Source organism: Haliotis rubra, unplaced genomic scaffold, assembly GCF_003918875.1.
Source record: "Haliotis rubra isolate DU_JTF1 unplaced genomic scaffold, ASM391887v1 Scf817, whole genome shotgun sequence".
In the NCBI taxonomy this organism is placed as follows: Eukaryota; Metazoa; Mollusca; class Gastropoda; order Lepetellida; family Haliotidae; genus Haliotis; species Haliotis rubra.
In genome coordinates this window covers 51,960-69,669 of record NW_025767543.1, presented here as the reverse complement: position 1 = coordinate 69,669, position 17,710 = coordinate 51,960, and the positions used below count along the sequence as shown (strand labels likewise).

The window sequence follows — 17,710 nt, the reverse complement described above, 5'->3', positions numbered from 1 at the left end:
ATAAATATTTCAATGTCAAAACATTGAAGGATCTTTTTAGGTTGAATTATCATTTAATTATTGCATTTTTAAAAGAGGTTTTAGATAAATTTTGATTAATGTTGTGTAAATAGATAAATATTTTATGATTGGTAGTTGTTTGTTGCTGTATCCTCGAAGGGGGATAAAGTACTGAAAAATTATTGTCCTCCTGAGAAGGTATTTAAGTGCCAAAACAATTAAAGTAAATTTAAACTTAATACTATTTTTAATCGCAGTTTATAAACCTCATGTGACGTCATCCTATTGTCTTTTAAGTTGGTGTGTTGCATGGAAATCCCCGGGATATCACCTCGTGACCTGTACAGTATACTTTCTCCTTGAAAGGAAAACAAAACAGAATTTCAGAATTTATTTAGTGAAAGTTAAAGTTGGTAACATGTTTGGCAAGAATGGACATTGTATGAACACCGGGAGCATTTCTGTCCTCGGGGCCAACTTCGGATTCCGCCTTAGCTTCAACCGGGTCAGTGGGCGTGGTGTTGGACGTTGTGCGTGTCGTTTGTGTAAGGCTAGTCGACACAACCTCTTGTTGCTCGTCAGACAGATGCTTATAGGTCCTTACGGCCTCGCTTCGGTGTCCTGTAAGCAATGGATATACCTTTAAGAACAAGTTTACGAGGTTTACGTTTCTCTACGGGGTTTTGTATATTCTAAGCATGTAAAATACATTGTTTTATCATCCACATCGTTAGCAATAAATTATTTTACTATACTAATGCATAGCCAGAGTTTATAGCTGACAATATTTCCAAAGAGAAAAATCGATTGCAATTGACACATATATTTGACTACAAAAGTGATGAAGAGGACCAATGTTTGGTATCAGATTCTTGCAAAAGGATCACATGGTCCGCTATAGTAGTTACAAATGTTAGTAACGAACCTGTTACATTGCACGTTAGCCTGGAATAGTCGCGTGGCCGCCGTAGCTCGCAGGGAATAATTGGTTTTGCCTCTTATCCCACTTGCTTCACATAATCGCTTGATACTGCCCTGTAGGGTGTTGTGCCCCACTGGATATTTCGTGAACCAATTGGCAGGAGTTGGTTTAGTGACTGGTTTAAAGCAAAAGATGTCAGTGTCCTTTCCGGCAGTGCTGGAACATGACAGATTCAAAATTAGTCTCAACCTATATTTCAATTATCATAAATGTCAGCATGCAAGGGTTTTGATGAATCAAGATTACCTACCACAGAGACTTGTACTTCTGAAACAGCCTGACGAAACATCAATCTTTGTGTCGGTTTTCATATTCCTGCACTTCCTTTGGTGTAGTGTTTCGGTCGTTGATGCCGCCTTGATTCGTTTTACTGCTATCCTCTTTATACAACAAACAGCAACTATGTCCTCGCGCATCAAAATGTGGGCCAGTGATTTGGGGGTTGTTCCACAATCTTAAATCTCGGTGTTCCTTGCCTTCCCTCACAGCAAAATGAAGGCCTGAAACAAGTAGAACATAAACTTACTTTTTAGATACGGAGCACCTGCATACTAGCTAGGATAATGAACGATCGCCAAACTAAAAACAAAGACATCTAAAGTGTTTGTGCATTTTACCGGCATTTCTTTATAATGCAGTGAATAACATGTAGACTGTTCGATGGTTAAACATGCACTTCAAAATGTTAACTGCTATGCTGAAATCATTCTAAAACATACCTGTAAGATACAGTGCTGTATCCAAAAGTTGTGCTGGATTGTCCTCTCCAAGACTGCCTCGCTCCCACAAACACTCCTCCTCCTCTGTCGAAATGGCGTCCGTTTTCTTCCTACTTGCAGCTCCCAAACCACATTGAGAAAGGCGCCTCATGCTTGCATCTAAACTATTTCTGGCTGCTGTAAATTCATTATCCTAAAAAATGTTTAGATTTTGACCTTTTCCTTGTAAACTTGACTGCAATGCCGAAAACAACCCATAGAGAGAATTTGAGGGATAGTTTGTGCCATCTTATTTCTGGCTTCAAAGGCAAAATATTGTAAGGCGATGTTAATATTTTGTGGACTCATTTCTGGAATGTTTTCAAACAAACATGGAGACGGCATCTCAACATTATCTGAAAGAGACCTCATGCGTCGCTCCTCTTGCCATCGTTTTAAAACGCCTAACCCCCATTCATTTCTGTACCTTGTTGATTTCGGGACGCAGATTTCAGTGTTTTTTCGAAGTTCTTCACTGGAAAGAGGCTTTCCAAAACGGTACTTAAAATCTTCGTCTTCTGTCTCGTTTTCATCACTGCCCGGCAGTTTAAATATCGTCATCTTCGTCTCTCATTTTGACGAACTGCTCCCACCGCTATCCAACGAAAATGTGACAGAACACCACGTGATTCTCTATTTTATGCAGACGCTGCACGTGCATAACGGGTGCTGGTTGGGACGGGGACTCCCGTTTGAGAGATCACCTCGGTGTACCACTCAACGTGGTATAACGAAGCCGTATGTTTTTCGATTACCAAAAACACTACAAAATACATTTATAAAAATGATATTCGGTTTATAAGCGGTTTATAACTAGATAAAACATTTTTTCCCCACATATATGTGTAGGATAAAAAAGATGTGTAGGATAAAATATGTCCAAGGGTTTTTATGAGATTTAAAACCCGTAACCGCTTTATCCTGAGGGTTACGGGTTTTAAATCTCATAAAAACCCTCTGACATATTTTATCCTACACATAAGTGTTATTTTAATTTATGGCTAGATTCTCCAAACTTGCTAATTATAACATCTTAAGGGATTGTGTAAATCCAGCTAGGGCCCTTGCAGGTGGTGTATTCCTATACTGTTTACAGTTCCAAACTACCTCCAGGTTAAAACAACAATGATACGGTCCAGTGATCAGGAAGTGAAGGTAATGGGTATACACCGACCTGACCTGTTCTACCCCTGCTAAAATGAACTTGACCAGTTAGTTGGTTACTGAACTGGTCTATGGTGTCTTCCCACTCTGCCTACAGAAGTTTAAAAAAACATGACAAGTGGTGGTTGGTAAGACATCTTTATTCATTCTGGGAATTCTCAGTCTTTACATGGACATATCATGAAGAAATTATAAGTTTTACTGTCTTTCATTGGTTTTACAGTCTTTGGTTTCACAATTACACACAATTGACAATCACTCAGCAAACTTGATGAGATGTCCAGCAGCATCATGTCCCGTGGGAGTAGTGGAAGGGCAGCTGCTCTCCTGACATGGGCCTGCACCTGTGGGATGTCCTTGTAGTCTTTGCATGCAGAATGTACACACTTCTAATGTGTTGTGGTCTGTCGTCTGACGTTGAGGCGATATCGGCACCCAGCAAAGAAAACTTGCTGTCCTGCTTGAGAAGTGATGAATTCAACGCGCTGAACATTTGCCATTGTGTGATGGATGCAGTTGGTTCCCCTTCTAACTTATTAGGAGTTTAATTAACTGAGAAGATGAGATCTTAACATTTTAGTCCTACCATGTTTTAGACATAATCTGAAGCTATTCCTGCTTTGGAGATTACAATATAAACATGTTAACTGCTTCCCAAAACAAAATAAAACAATATCATTGTACATGTCTTGTAATCTTTATTGGATGATATGACTCAAAACATACTACACACAGAGCATGTATCATTACGGTACCATCATTACTAATATAATCCCCCTAATTATCTCTTACTCCTAACGACGCACCCCTTCTTCATTGATAATTACGCTGAACATAGAGATTGTTTCTGGGTTACATCTTCTTTTTATTTTTTTCATGCATGAGAATACAAAGAAGATGTAACCCGGAAAAAATCTCTATGTTCATCAAATATCATCTTCTAAAATGCCAATCAAGCATCTGATAAATACGCTGTTCCATTATTCTACAGGGCAAAAAAATCATTTCTCACGCTGCCTACAATATTTTTGTTGGCAATTTGGGATGTAGGCAGTTTGGAACTGTAGGCAGTATGGGACCTAACCCTGCAGGAAGCAAATGTACGGTAAGTCACCATGGTCATCTCCCTTCGATTGTTGGCAGTCTATAGCCTGTTTTTATATTGTATTGTAATCTATTGTTATATGTCGTAGATTTACTTACTAGTTTTAAAATGAAATATGTGATAGTCTACTTGTTTTACTGTCCTTCGTTGACAGTGTTTTATAAATTGCCTTTATTTATTATGAAATTATAGCTTGGTTTTAGTCACGATATGGCTGAAATATTGTCGATGTGACTACAAATTTTAATTCACTCACTCACTAGAAGAATATAATTACTATTAATATTATAAATCATTGACTGTTGCTGCATAATTTGATTTGGTGAAACAGTGCGGTCATTCCAAGTGACATGTTAAAGGACTTCATTCATTCAAGAGATAACCGAGTTCGTGAGTATGATTTCACGCCACTTTAAGCAATATTTCAGCAATATCACGACGGGGGGCACCAGAAATGGGCTTCACACGTTGTGCCCATGTGGGAATCGAACCCGTGTCTTCAGTGTGACGAGCGGACGCTACCCCACCGCCTTCCAAAGTCACTTTCTGCTTCATATCATAACACTCTTTACATTATTGAAGGCACATGGTATGATAGATGAGGTCATGGTCCTCTGTTTGGAGCACCAGCCACTGGAGATGGATAGTGATTATCTTTTAAGTGAAGACAGATCGAGATTTATCAGAGAAAGTCATTGGATATGGCCGAAATATTTTTTAATTGTAAAGTATCGTTTTCTACTTCACAAATTAAGTAACTTATTAATAAAGGACAATATCCACCCAAACATTGTTTTCTTCAATTGTAGACAGAAAGTTTATTAATGTATGTGAATGCATTGTCATCACGACGTGCGTTGAAACCCTTGGAGTGGGGTACGGTCACTGTTTAATACCATCACTGCTTAACAGTAACTTTAGTCAGAATCGTACATCGTGGTAACGATTACGGAATTATGATGAAAATGGTTTTGATGCTTTTGTATGAGGAGTTTACCATCCTGAAGAGTCAAGTGGATCGACAAGGCGACATCCAATTCAATTCATTTATTCTCAAAACGAACCACCCACGGTGGTATAGGAGAAAAGAGTTCTTAGCATAACAATAATTTTTCCTATACAAGATGACGGTTATATTGTACAGATAAGTTGATTGACATAGGAAGCTGATAATACAGACTGTCCTCAATGATAATATATTCTTACGCCATATTAAAACAGTTTAGAGGGCGCATCTCGGTGCATGACAATACGTGCTAGCTATCACTGTTGTTGCGTGGACATTTCGTCCATATTTACGAGTGGAGGGCTGAGTGCCTTGGAGTACTGTCATAGAGTACAAAATAGAAAAGATCCGTTTTTCATTTGCTTCATACTGATAAATTGAAAGTTACTGATTTGTGTAATACGTGTCGGAAAGGTAAGTGAAAACACCTGCACTGGTGAAATTGTATTACATTAAATCTATTTTTATGTGATTAATAATGTATATATGTTACTGCAGCATTCAATCACGACTTTCATTTGTTGTTACAAAAGGTTGACAATGCAGAACTGTTGTTTTGACTGATGTATTTTCTTACTTAGTCGAGATATATACTTGTTCCTTCCTTTATTGGGAGATATTTGGTAGATAACTGTAAAATGGTATAGTTCTTCTATTTCACATGTATTACAATTGAATATATACATAACCAACCTTGTCTTGAGATACCGTTTCTTCTGCCTGTGTCAATTCTTTGATACGAAATGTCATCTCATAATCTTGAACATATTTAAGAGTTTGATTTAAAGAGTAAACTAAAGGATGAATTTCTAGTACCAGAATTATAGAATTTACAAAAGGAATTACACCGAGTTTTGGTTGTAAGCGGGAATTGCCACTCTAAAACAGTACATCTTTAATATACTTCCCATCAAAAGTTTAGACTCACTAGTGTATATATGGCCACTTACTTCAGGCAACTGTTCTAAAACTAGATTTTGCAAAATATTCCATACTGTTTAAAGGAACTGTTTATCATGAACTGATCTCTTGCACAACAAATTCGTACTGTTGAACAGATTATTGTCATGAGTTCAATAAATGATAAAAATCAGTGAAACTTGGCGCATTCTTAATAACACTTTACACTAAAGCGCAGCTGTTCATATGCACGATATTTGCAGATGCTTTTCAGCAATTTGATGCATGATCCTCGTTCAATTCATCTGCATAAGGTTTGCAGTTGGTTCCCCCAAGTTAGTGGAGAATCTATCTTCGACGTAACCATGTATAAACACAGAACATATAGTGAGTGTTTTAAGTGAGTCTAAACTTTTGATTGGAAGTATACATTGCTTTAAAAGTTCCGTAAATACGTCTCGACAACAAACGCTTGATATTTCCTGTCATAGCCAAGCCTTGAACTGTACAGCAAATATTTAACACAAAATATGTTGTCTTACGTTTATTGAAGTGTATAACATCACATAGGTTTTACTCGGGACTCGAAGAAAATTAGTATCACACGGTCTGAGTACTGACGATTAAACCATTGAGTTGTGTACAGTAGTCTTGTCAGTCGTTGTCATTACACACGCGTTCGGGAGCTTTATACCATCTAACTGGTTAGCATAATAAAACTATAATGTCCAAGCTATGCAAAATGAATGTTGTGTCGCAGGGTTTTAAAACACGACCACTGGGCTGGTGTTCAATGTCTTTATTCTGCCATTTGCCATCGTGGTACAAACACGAGCGTGCCGTAAACCTGTAATTAGGAAATTACGTAGAGGGCTGCCACTGCCAGCATGGTGTGTCTTTATAAATCAATACAAGTAAAACTGTTGTGACATTTTACATAATTATTAGATATAAATAATTATGAAAGTTAATGGTTACTAGACCATTATTAAATATAATTATTTGAATACAGTGTTACACCTGACTTAACTATGAGAAATTGTTTTAATATGAACAATTCAAACAAACTTGCGTACCTGTTATTAGGGAAATTACATAGAGGGCTGCCGCTACCAGCATGGTGTGTGCCGGGCACATGGCAAATGCAGCTTATATATCACCTGAGTGCACAGACTGCTGGAGCAGCATGTGCCAGAGCCCAGGATGTACCTGCCGGCAGCCAGCTCATCTGTATGGCGAGCTGTTAGGGACAAAAATTGGAAAATGTGCCAGGGGTGCTGTGCTGTACATTGTATGAACAATTGAACCTGTGACAGTTGAAAACTACTAAAGTAACATGCCATTAGAGATCGTTAAGAGCCAATACCATGCCAGCCACGTGTGTGTGTGAACTGGCATCTAATATTGGCATTACAAATCACAAACAGCTTTTAAAATATTTCCAAATGATTTGTAATATTAATATAGGTTGGTTGGTTGGTTGGTTTGTTGCTCAAACTCAGCACTCAGCAATATTCCAGCTATATGTCTGTAAATAATCAATCTACGCAATTGGGATACGATGACATGTGTCAACCAAGTCAGCGAGCCTGACCACCCGATCCCGTTAGTCGCCTCTTACGACAAGCATGGATTACTGAAGACCAATTCTAACCCAGATCTTCACGGGTACCAATATAGGTACACATGGTAGGTAGCATAAAGGTGTTTCGACACCTGATAGTCCAGCGGATAATGGTATTATTATGCATTTTCATGTTACAAGCATGAAAATTGGCAGATATGTTGCTTATACTATGAAAATAAGATACAGATAGGGAAGCATTGAAAACTCAAGATGGCCGTCAATTTCCACTTACAATTACACCGTCAGACTTAGATTCCATGTAAATTCCACAATTTTCATACAAGATGCAAGAATTAGGGCAGATATGATGCTTGTACTATAAAGATAATATACAGATAGGGAGGCTTTGAAAATACAAGATGGCCGCCATTCTCCACTCAAAATTACACCGTCAGACTTAGATTCCACGTAATTTCCACAATTTTCATACAATATGCATGGAATTTGACAGATATGATGCTTGTACTATAAAGATAATACACAGATAGGGAAGCATTGAATATTCAAGATGGCCGCCATTTTCCACTCAAAATTACACCGTCAGAGACTTATATTCAATGTCAATTCCACAATGTTTATACAATATGCATGGAATTTGGCAGATACATGTTTGTTGCTTGTACCATTCGATATATGTCGGAACATTGAAAACCTTAATTGGCCACCATTTTCCGTGATATTGGGAGTCAGCGTAAACCTAATCCAGATTCCCATGAATAATACTTGTCTGGGGATTTCTTCACTTACCTACTCAGAGCATCATATGACCACATTATTGGGCACAGTCTCCACCACAAAGACACAGTGCAGTGCAAAGTGCAGCTTTGAGACACTTGCATCTGCCACAACATCCTTTGGTGCAGTGACACTTCAACAGTTCTTGACAGGTCTTTCACACATCTGGTATTGTTGACCATAAGGGCTCCAACATGTTGGATGCATTGCGTTGCCAACCCCATTTGGATGGATCAGGCAGATCAGGACAACGGATGGTTGACTGTCCCAATAGACGTCCTCCCTGATAAACTGCTCTCTTAACATGTTCTTTGAAAGCTGGAGGTATATTTTCTATTGCTCTGCCCTTCAAAGAGAACATGTACTTTCTTGCTTCGTTCAGATTCACATGGTCACTTGTTCTATCATACATCAATATTGTGAAACATTCAAGTGTGCTGATCAAAGAATCTGTAACTTCATCGGGATGCTTGGACAGAAATTCAAATGAATCAGTTGCCTCCTCCAGATGAAACCAGACTTGCCAAGCTTTCTTTTTACCACATCCACCTAAGGAAGATACAGTATCACATCGCGTGAAACTGTGGAAGAGAGGGAGATACAGTGATTTCCTTGGACCTAATGAAGCGGCTATTTCATGCGCAGGTATGTAGTGAAACTGTTTTCCTGTACCACAGGCAAGCCATACTTCCAAGATATCAAGAACTGCTGCTGATGAAATGGTTAACACCACAACATCTGTGTCCACTGTTCTTATCATAAATCGCAGAATCGTTGGCTTCTGACAAGTGAAGTATCATCCTGGTATCTGCTTCTTCATGGTTGCATGGTGAGAGATCTGAAACATCATATGGCTTATTTGAGAGAGCTGTTTCATTCATACTAGTGATGATCAGTTTGTCAGTATTGGTTCTCATGGCTTCTTTTCAATTAAACTGGAACAATTCTGTTTTGATGTTGTCACTTCTAAGAAACTCTTTCCAGTTCTGAGGAATGAAGGAATGTGGTTCAACTCGCTTTCCCTGTCCATGGCCTCTCCTACTTCTTGCACTCGCCTTTAGACTACCTGTCTTGTACACATCACAGACAATATCAAGTCTTGTTGTGTTTTACAGCTGGTTTTCCAGATACTTGGTAAACACTCCCTCACTGAAAGATGAAAATGTTTTATGTTCTCCAGGTTTCATCATATTCACAACTGCTGCTCCATCTAGTATTGTCAACTTCTGGTCTGTTCACGGTGGGACAGGAAACATCTTCCAGACACTGAAGAAGCTGTGATTTAACAGAGCGTCGAAGCATACCAAGATGTGAGAGTGATGGTGGACAAGTTTGATTCTCATGCTTAAGAAACTCATCTAAATTGCCTTCTCTAGTTTGACAGGATATGTAAAGGCGAGAGAACAGACTACAGTCAATCTTTAGACTGACAACTTGCATCTTTGAGGATGGCTGTGATTTTGTTTGAGGTGATGACAAAAGTGACAGTTTGTTCTTCTTGATAGGTTCTGAAAGTGCAATACCTTTGATGAACCGTTCCTTGACAAAGTCTTCGTATTGTCTTTCTCAAGGCGTTCAATTTTATTCAAAGTTTCTACAACAGCTGATGCAGCAATGTCCCTTGTTGATTACAAGAAGATCATGTCCATGCTCAAGAGAAGGACTTCCAAACTCTCTGATTACATCTGTAAGAGCACTTACATCTGTGTAAAATGATTCTTGCCGTCCTTTACTCTGTTCATGGTGTGAAACAGAAGAAATACTTTGAACATTCAAAGAGGCATCAAATTCTTCAAGAATTCTGTTCACTTCTGGACCGCCAACTGTCCATCTTGTCAAGGCAGATGCATTCTCTGTAAGACCGATAGCACCTCCGTCATCTTTTACGCTTGCATTATTCCGTTCATGAGCATGATCCAGTGGGATTGCAGAATAAGCCCTCTCTGTCTTGTGAACAACAAAATTCCCTTTCTTGAACTCTTCAGTTGTGTTTGGATGAATATGACTGAGATTCTTCAGGTCTCGAATATGCACTGGCATCCATCTTGCATAGTTTGTATGGTCAAAGGCAAACATCCACGGTGTCATGGCTTCTAGAAGTCTGATAAACTCACAGAAATTTCCGCTTCCTAAACATCCAACAAATGACAAGAGCAACAGTTCCAAGTTTAGAACCATCAACCAGAAGTGGAATGTTGGGGATATCTTCGATGTGGTGTTGATCCAGTCTTCAAATGTTGCTGAAGATTTTCCATAAGCCTCAAGAAGAAGACGATAAAGTGCACAAGCAGTGACTTCATGTGCTCGTCTAGTCCTTCTGACATGTGATCCTCGAAGGAACGAATCAGCTTTGCCAGAAGATGCAACTATCATATCTGTCCATCCACTGTCCATGAGCCAGTTTCCCAACATTTTGAGAAACGCCATGTCTCTATATGCAATCCTTCCATCATTATAATCATTTTGTCCTCACCATGTGTTGCTGGATACTGCCACTGTATCTGCTTCATTGTGGCATACAATGGTTGGTCTGCAGCTATGACTGGAGTCTGGCCGGGATTGAGGTAAGATGTTGCCTGTGCAATCACATCCATTCCATGTTTCAACATTGCAGCAGAGTCCGCATTTTCTGTGAAAAGTGGAAGGAGACAAGAAATGGACTTGATGATCTGATCTGAACGTTGCTTGTTTGCATGGTAAACAGCCCATGAAACATCAGGGTGATCAGCTTGCCTTTCTTTAATTATTGTGTCCACGTGCACATGTGTTAACCACCTAAAAACAATAGAAATGAGCCTTGAATATGTTTTCGATGTTCAATTATCATGCATACACGGTATATAAAGGTGAAAGTTTGATCAAGTTTACAGTCTTCACAGTAACAAAGAAAGCAAGTTGAAGAAGCTTATGATAATTGAAACATAATTGAGGGTTTTTCTGAAAGAACATAACTTAACTTACTCATTTTTTTGCTGCATGAAGTCATCAAGTTTCACAACTGTAGCATGATAGCCTGGTGTCTTTGGACAGGATGAAACATCTTTCCTCAGGATAACTGGTGGAACCTCTTCATAAAAAGCAGGCAGCTCTCTCACAGATTTTGACTTTGGTTTGGAGCTTACATCTTCTAAAAGGTTTCGTTCTGTAAACCCCTTGATTGTCTTTACTTTAAATTAATTTCATGATACTATGATCTATCTATTTGTAACTGTACTGGTCATAACCTAATCCTCATGATTGATATTTTGAGAATTTGCATAACTTGTGAACCTGCTGTACTTATATTGATAGAGAAATATTACACTTATTAGTTATTATCATGGACATAATTTGTACTTGTACACCTAGATGATTTTGAAATCTGAAGCTAAAAAATTTCCAAATAACAATGACATTATTTTGTTTATAAGCCATTTTGTCTTTAGAAAATAAACACACATATGGCTTTTTAGTTAATTGGTAGTGAAATGCCATCAAAACTGTAATTCAACAAACATTTTCAACAGAAGTCCCCTCCATCTAAAGAAATAAGATCGGTGGAAGTATTATTACACGTAAATACTACATTGCCTGTGATACTATTATTTTTAAAAATACCAAGTAATCTGAATGATGTAAATTGGGCACTTTTTGTTTTAGACAATTCTGAAACTATACACCAATCAAGGAGATATATATTATTTGTCTTGTCAAGTATTTAATGTCCCTGCAACTTGTAAGTGATGAAACCTCTAGGTGCCCCTTGCACATAACTAACACAGACAAAGGAGTTTTACTCACCATTCATGTCTCCTCAGGAACAATGAACATTCTTCCTGCCATGTGTGTACAATTTTCCAATTAAATAGGTCTATTTGACTGATTACATCATTGTAACCTTGACTGATGACATAATATCAAAGTCATAACATAGGGAGATCACTCTCATTTCACCTCATTTCTAGTACTTTCCACACAACAAATAACAGTGGCTCAATATTTCACACTATTTTTGGGGAGATTAATACAAAAATAATAAAACATACTCTGGAGTGCCTCCCTATCTGAAACATGTTAGAATATTTTTTCTTAGTATTGTAACTAAAATTTCACTTGTAACATGCATTATCCGCTGGACTATGAATAGCTCCAGGCTGTTGGTGCGAGGCCCTACTCTCTGTCGCTGACTCAAGGCCAATCGACCTTTGTTTACAGATCCGTGCAGAGTGAATCAGTAGTTTCTGTTTCATTTGCTATGAGTAATTATCCCCAAACTAGAGTTAGGAAGTTACTGTTTGGCTTCACCACAGTGTACCCACAACCACCCTCAGAGAATACATGAAGAGAAACAATATGGAAGCACTCCAGGACCCTCGACGGGTGACTCGAGAAGCTCATTGGAAGGTTCATTTGGAGGATACAAAGAATAGAGTCAACATGGAAAATGAACTTTTCACATTTTGCCACTATAAATGTTTAGAGCATCACTAAGCATTATAGGAAAAGCCGTCCTTGATGGCAACACTGGTTCCGAACCCTTCAAAGCCATTGTTCGAAGAATTGCGACAGGATGAAACATCTTTCCTCAGGATAACTGGTGGAACCTCTTCATAAAAAGCAGGCAGCTCTCTCACAGATTTTGACTTTGGTTTGGAGCTTACATCTTCTAAAAGGTTTCGTTCTGTAAACCCCTTGATTGTCTTTACTTTAAATTAATTGCATGATACTATGATCTATCTATTTGTAACTGTACTGGTCATAACCTAATCCTCATGATTGATATTTTGAGAATTTGCATAACTTGTGAACCTGCTGTACTTATATTGATAGAGAAATATTACACTTATTAGTTATTATCATGGACATAATTTGTACTTGTACACCTAGATGATTTTGAAATCTGAAGCTAAAAAATTTCCAAATAACAATGACATTATTTTGTTTATAAGCCATTTTGTCTTTAGAAAATAAACACACATATGGCTTTTAGTTAATTGGTAGTGAAATGCCATCAAAACTGTAATTCAACAAACATTTTCAACAGAAGTCCCCTCCATCTAAAGAAATAAGATCGGTGGAAGTATTATTACACGTAAATACTACATTGCCTGTGATACTATTATTTTTAAAAATACCAAGTAATCTGAATGATGTAAATTGGGCACTTTTTTGTTTTAGACAATTCTGAAACTATACACCAATCAAGGAGATATATATTATTTGTCTTGTCAAGTATTTAATGTCCCTGCAACTTGTAAGTGATGAAACCTCTAGGTGCCCCTTGCACATAACTAACACAGACAAAGGAGTTTTACTCACCATTCATGTCTCCTCAGGAACAATGAACATTCTTCCTGCCATGTGTGTACAATTTTCCAATTAAATAGGTCTATTTGACTGATTACATCATTGTAACCTTGACTGATGACATAATATCAAAGTCATAACATAGGGAGATCACTCTCATTTCACCTCATTTCTAGTACTTTCCACACAACAAATAACAGTGGCTCAATATTTCACACTATTTTGGGAGATTAATACAAAAATAATAAAACATACTCTGGAGTGCCTCCCTATCTGAAACATGTTAGAATATTTTTTCTTAGTATTGTAACTAAAATTTCACTTGTAACATGCATTATCCGCTGGACTATGAATAGCTCCAGGCTGTTGGTGCGAGGCCCTACTCTCTGTCGCTGACTCAAGGCCAATCGACCTTTGTTTACAGATCCGTGCAGAGTGAATCAGTAGTTTCTGTTTCATTTGCTATGAGTAATTATCCCCAAACTAGAGTTAGGAAGTTACTGTTTGGCTTCACCACAGTGTACCCACAACCACCCTCAGAGAATACATGAAGAGAAACAATATGGAAGCACTCCAGGACCCTCGACGGGTGACTCGAGAAGCTCATTGGAAGGTTCATTTGAGGATACAAAGAATAGAGTCAACATGGAAAATGAACTTTTCACATTTTGCCACTATAAATGTTTAGAGCATCACTAAGCATTATAGGAAAAGCCGTCCTTGATGGCAACACTGGTTCCGAACCCTTCAAAGCCATTGTTCGAAGAATTGCGACAGGATGAAACATCTTTCCTCAGGATAACTGGTGGAACCTCTTCATAAAAAGCAGGCAGCTCTCACAGATTTTGACTTTGGTTTGGAGCTTACATCTTCTAAAAGGTTTCGTTCTGTAAACCCCTTGATTGTCTTTACTTTAAATTAATTGCATGATACTATGATCTATCTATTTGTAACTGTACTGGTCATAACCTAATCCTCATGATTGATATTTTGAGAATTTGCATAACTTGTGAACCTGCTGTACTTATATTGATAGAGAAATATTACACTTATTAGTTATTATCATGGACATAATTTGTACTTGTACACCTAGATGATTTTGAAATCTGAAGCTAAAAAATTTCCAAATAACAATGACATTATTTTGTTTATAAGCCATTTTGTCTTTAGAAAATAAACACACATATGGCTTTTAGTTAATTGGTAGTGAAATGCCATCAAAACTGTAATTCAACAAACATTTTCAACAGAAGTCCCTCCATCTAAAGAAATAAGATCGGTGGAAGTATTATTACACGTAAATACTACATTGCCTGTGATACTATTATTTTTAAAAATACCAAGTAATCTGAATGATGTAAATTGGGCACTTTTTGTTTTAGACAATTCTGAAACTATACACCAATCAAGGAGATATATATTATTTGTCTTGTCAAGTATTTAATGTCCCTGCAACTTGTAAGTGATGAAACCTCTAGGTGCCCCTTGCACATAACTAACACAGACAAAGGAGTTTTACTCACCATTCATGTCTCCTCAGGAACAATGAACATTCTTCCTGCCATGTGTGTACAATTTTCCAATTAAATAGGTCTATTTGACTGATTACATCATTGTAACCTTGACTGATGACATAATATCAAAGTCATAACATAGGGAGATCACTCTCATTTCACCTCATTTCTAGTACTTTCCACACAACAAATAACAGTGGCTCAATATTTCACACTATTTTTGGGGAGATTAATACAAAAACAATAAAACATACTCTGGAGTGCCTCCCTATCTGAAACATGTTAGAATATTTTTTCTTAGTATTGTAACTAAAATTTCACTTGTAACATGCATTATCCGCTGGACTATGAATAGCTCCAGGCTGTTGGTGCGAGGCCCTACTCTCTGTCGCTGACTCAAGGCCAATCGACCTTTGTTTACAGATCCGTGCAGAGTGAATCAGTAGTTTCTGTTTCATTTGCTATGAGTAATTATCCCCAAACTAGAGTTAGGAAGTTACTGTTTGGCTTCACCACAGTGTACCCACAACCACCCTCAGAGAATACATGAAGAGAAACAATATGGAAGCACTCCAGGACCCTCGACGGGTGACTCGAGAAGCTCATTGGAAGGTTCATTTGGAGGATACAAAGAATAGAGTCAACATGGAAAATGAACTTTTCACATTTTGCCACTATAAATGTTTAGAGCTTCACTAAGCATTATAGGAAAAGCCGTCCTTGATGGCAACACTGGTTCCGAACCCTTCAAAGCCATTGTTCGAAGAATTGCGAACCCAAGAACATAAAACAACCATTATACTAATATAAATATTCCAGTTTTCTTTACCGTCTTACGTATGAGGGTGTACACTTTAATCCGTGTCAGTTTACTTGTAATCGATCATTCAGATGCAATAACCAACACTGAAAGCATTCAGACGTGAGACAAATTGCGAAAACGTATATGAGGTTTCGTTGTACTTCATGTGACCTTCAATAGAAAGGCTGGCGTGATGTGGCAAATTACGAAACTTTAAACTGAAACCCATGTATACATTTCTCTTTTTTCAGCTAAGAGGGCAGTGAAATGTATTCCACGGCTCCAGAAAGGGCAAGCATTAAACGTTAAGAAGGTGAGAGGGTACAAATTAGAAGTTGATCCTTGATATAGTTTTACGTTTGCATAAAGTTTTCCATTTGCTGAAGACAGGTGGACTGAACGTAGTATATTTTACAGGCGCAGATAAAAGAAGCGTTTCGTCGTATATTGTGAATTCTATATTTTATGCGTTTTGGCCTGGTATTGAATATATTTCGTGTGCCTGTTGGTGTTGTTTAAGATGTCATGTACATTACTGGTAACTGAACCTACACTGAAAATGCTCAGGTTAGGTGGCCCAGTGGTATTAGCAATGTTAGTTCTTGCCATCCTCTGGTTCGAATCCAAACTTTTGGCAACACCAAAACTTCCCGCCGACAATAGAATTGGCGTTTTGTTTGGGAATCTTTATCATTGTTTGAAGTTCGTGCATATGCACATCAATCAATCACACACGCACATGCACACACAACTCAGCTGGAGATGTGGCCTAAAGGCAATCAGTGTTGGCAATATTCAAATCCGAGTTTGAAAATGACAACCATGCCATCTCTGTTACAAATACCCTTACATATCCATGTCAGCCTTCATGGAAAAATAATTGTGTAACTTATTCTGACGATAATACGTCCTTTAGTACTCACATCGTACTTTCTGATTTACTTTGTGTTGACTAGACTTTGCATGTGTTTATGTCTGGTATCTATGACGATAACCCTTTGATAGGGATCATAACACCTGCTCATGATAAAATAGAAATCATGCAATCAACTCTGTGTTGTCATAGTGGAAAGGGTTTGTCGCGTATATTTTATGTGCATGTCATTTATGTTCATCCAGTGATACTCTGTGTTATTTGCATAATATCTGTAACAGCCTTTCGTTGCACCATATATATATATGTAATCCAGATATGATAAGGAAGGACATGACGTCTCATATCAGGACTAATATGCAATATTCAGCATCGTGTCAGCAATGAACAGTGAACTGAGACTTGAGTACATGTATATGTAATTGAAATATGAAATGTGATGTGGACAATAGACCCTACCTTAAAAAGGTTAACGGGAGAGACAATAAATATGGTGTTGCGTTATATGTTGAATAGTAATGATTATGGAACGTAAGCTTCACAACCTCCTCAAAATAGATTCCGTCAATAGCCTTTGGATAAAATAGCCATTATTGTGATCAAAGATGTGTATACCTTGAGGGAACATTATGTACCAGTATGCGTAAATCTTGGCATTAGGTATTTCTAACTTAACTCAGACAAGGTTGGTGAACGTTGTCTTCAATACTTCTTTGACCACCATTCGGTATAACCACTGCCATTATGATACCTTAAAAAACACAGATACAGATTGTGTCAGCCAATGCAGGCAAGGTTTGGAGCAGTTATGGATGGTCCAGTAGGTCCAGCATTTAACACTGAATCCGTGCGTTGTTCCCTTCATTGTGAAAGAAGCTAACAGCTTGATGGCATCGCCCAAAGTGCCCAAGGGTGTACCTGTGCACGTTGAATGGCGTGCCCCGTGGTTCATGCAAG

At 38.0% G+C, this 17,710-nt stretch overlaps 1 long non-coding RNA gene across 1 annotated transcript; it reads right to left on the bottom strand.

Moving 5' to 3' along the window:
• Nucleotides 1–377: 377 nt before the first annotated feature.
• Nucleotides 378–1,660, bottom strand: LOC124261931. Its single transcript, XR_006894469.1, has 3 exons — nucleotides 1,233–1,660; nucleotides 926–1,138; nucleotides 378–621 (listed from the first exon to the last, which is right to left on the bottom strand). It is a non-coding gene; the product is annotated as an uncharacterized LOC124261931 (long non-coding RNA).
• Nucleotides 1,661–17,710: the final 16,050 nt, after the last annotated feature.